The sequence below is a fragment of the Lepus europaeus genome, chromosome 10 (genome assembly GCF_033115175.1).
Source record: "Lepus europaeus isolate LE1 chromosome 10, mLepTim1.pri, whole genome shotgun sequence".
In the NCBI taxonomy this organism is placed as follows: Eukaryota; Metazoa; Chordata; class Mammalia; order Lagomorpha; family Leporidae; genus Lepus; species Lepus europaeus.
The window spans coordinates 55,711,343-55,714,196 of NC_084836.1; the positions used below are offsets into that span (position 1 = coordinate 55,711,343).

A 2,854-nucleotide genomic window follows, 5' to 3' on the forward strand; every position below is an offset into this window, starting at 1 on the left:
CTTTTAGGCCCAGGAGTAGTGTGTAGGAAGAACAAGCTTATTAATCAAAAATTGCTGATCTGTTTAATGTCTCATTATACCTGTCACTTGTGTTGCCCACACCCCAGGGCTGATATGGTTTCCCTCTCTGACGCCACATGGCTGTATTTTCAGACCAATTTCTAGTTGATCTGTGTATTTTCTGTGTGACACATCTCTTCCACATGGCAGTTCAAAATTGCCCCGAAAAGGCACCAAAACCTTGCTATAGCACGACCCAGCAACTCAAAAACCACACAAATCCTTTCTCTCCTCCCCTTCCCAGAGCCTCCCATTAAATCCCCAGCCATCTCTCAAGGTCGAGCTCAAATCCTTCCTCCTCCAAGAAGCCTTTCTTGATCCCCTCCCCATCAGACTTGATCCCTCCACTCCTTGTACTCCCCACGCACTTTGTACCTTTATTATTTTAGCACTGACTTACTGGAGTCTGTCTTCCATTAAAGTTATTTTGTGCATGTGTCTTTCCTGTGACATTCTGAGCTTCTTGGGGCAGAAACAACTCTATTTTTCTTTCTTTTGTCTTCAGCATCCAGGAAAATGCTTTGCACATAGTAGGTACTTAAAAATTTTCCATGAAGTTCAAAGGAAAAAAACAAGTAAAACAGGAACCATGTTTTCTCCATTATTTTATTTTTCACATTTTATTACAAAATGCTTTTTATGTAGTAAAACACTTAAAATTGTTGGATCATTTATAAACGCATTAACTAATGCAAAAGTACTAAGGTAGAAAACCAATTAGCCTTGTAATTTGTTCATATTGCCATTAAAATAAATTTAGTCTTTTTAATCAATGTCAAGAATGAAATTTGCCAGTAATATTCATTTAGAAGTAAATGCTCCTTTCATTCACCCAATGAATTCATTTATAACGAGTCTCTACACACTTTAATTTGGAAGGAATGCATACTTTTAATGAAACACTCAGAGTATTTAATTAATCATTTACAACACGCCATAAAAGACATGAAAAACCATCTTTCCATTTATATGACTGCTTCCTAGTATAACAACCTTTTCCAGTCCTCCTCAAAGCAAAGCTACAGTAATTCCTGTTACAGTATTTCACATTTGTCACTCTCACCATCTCCTCATTCTTCTTCTCCTAGTTTTTTTTTTTTCTGCTCAATCAATTAAGCCAAATCAAAGGCTACTAAAGCAGTCTTGGTCTATCTCAGTCCCCCATGCTCCTCCCCTTGCTAACTTTAATAGCAGAACATTCTTCATATGTACTTCTTAAAATTCTCAAAAGTATTTTCTCGAGTTTGAGCTTAACGGGCTTGTAGAAAATACAATATCTTGCCCAGTTGCTATTTTTCACTTTTTTGTTCAGTTTCCAAAAATCCAATTCTCCTTGGATAACCTGTCTCCTCCTGGCAAGATTATATAAGAAAATGTTCTCAGTATTCAGGACAACCATGCTTTGTCCCTCCCCCACAGCAGTGCTATTACTAAAATGGCAAAGTTCGTTTGATTTAACCCAATGCTTAGTTGCTAATATAGAACAGCTTCACTGGAGGAGGAGTTCATTTTGTTTTAAACAGAGGCAGAGAAGTACATTGCAAATTTTTGACAATAACCATTCACTCAGCACACAATTGTTCTCTGTTAATCGAACATCTCTTATGACATAGGTGCTACTCAAAAAGAGCTTGTTGGGGAATGGGACTGTCATCAAATTTTCAATAGAATGCAACCAATGCTCTAATGGAAGTGCATTCTAGAGTTTCTCTCAAATTTTTATTCCATGAATAATCCGTGGAATGTGAGTGAGGAACTGTGTAAGTTTTATGGGGAGTTAATAGAAAGAGAAATCAGACCTTCCCGAGTTGAGAGTACGATAGAGCTGGTACTTATATTGTTATGACACAGAACAGAACCTAGTAAGTATCAGAAGAAAGATACTGTCATGCTATAGACAGATTGGTTTCACATGCAGGGAAGAGGTTCTCTTCTTTTTTTTTAATTTGAATTTATATTATACTGATACATAAGTTTTTGTTTCTCCCGTTCCTTCTGGGATATCTGTTTCTTTTGTACCACCTCCTTTCCTGGTTTAGGAACGATTTGTTCCTTTTCAGTGAGGATCATCTCAATGTGGCAGGGGGGATGATGTTTGAGTTAATCCGACCACGAGCTCTCCAGATCTGGTCCGCATCTTGAGTGCTGTGTTCACCCGGATATGTTCAAACTCTTAGGTTCAGCATTACTGTCTGCATTTTTAAGCAGGTGCAACACAAACTCCTCACTCTTTTTGGGCTACAGACCCCGTGTCCAGCCCCACTAGACATCTACCACCTCCACTGTTATAATGATAGAATGGCATACTTTGCTTCTTTAGCATGACATCTTTCAGATACTTAGTGGCTTTTGGGGTATACAAAACCCTTGATGGCCTAGGAAGTTTCTCAGGTGTTCTTAAAGTGAACATGAAGATTTGAACCACTTATTTGCATGATTTTGTCAGGTTTTTCTGGATCAAGTGAATAGCAAACCATTTCCACAGATCACGTAGGCAGCTTACAAGAAAATCATGAGGGCAGTTTTCAAGGAGGAAATGGTACTTGGGTTAAGCCAAGGCAGCTGAGTGCAGTAGAAATGCAGAAAGATGGGGAGAAAACTAGAGGAAGTAGGAATGAGCACAGAAGGGCACAATCGACCTTGTTTTGTTCCTTGCCTTTCCAAGCAGATCCCAGGAAATGTCACATTACCTTTCCCTCTTCAACATATTGCTGTATGGGAACTGCGTGTATAGCAGATAAAGCTGCCATCTGCAATGCAAGCATCCTATATAAGCACCAGTTCAAGTCCCAGC

The 2,854-nt window shown here is 38.9% G+C and overlaps 1 pseudogene; it reads right to left on the reverse strand.

Moving 5' to 3' along the window:
* Positions 1 to 2,001: 2,001 nt before the first annotated feature.
* On the reverse strand, positions 2,002 to 2,537 carry LOC133768037 (large ribosomal subunit protein uL22-like; annotated as a pseudogene).
* Between the last annotated feature and the right edge of the window lie 317 nt (positions 2,538 to 2,854).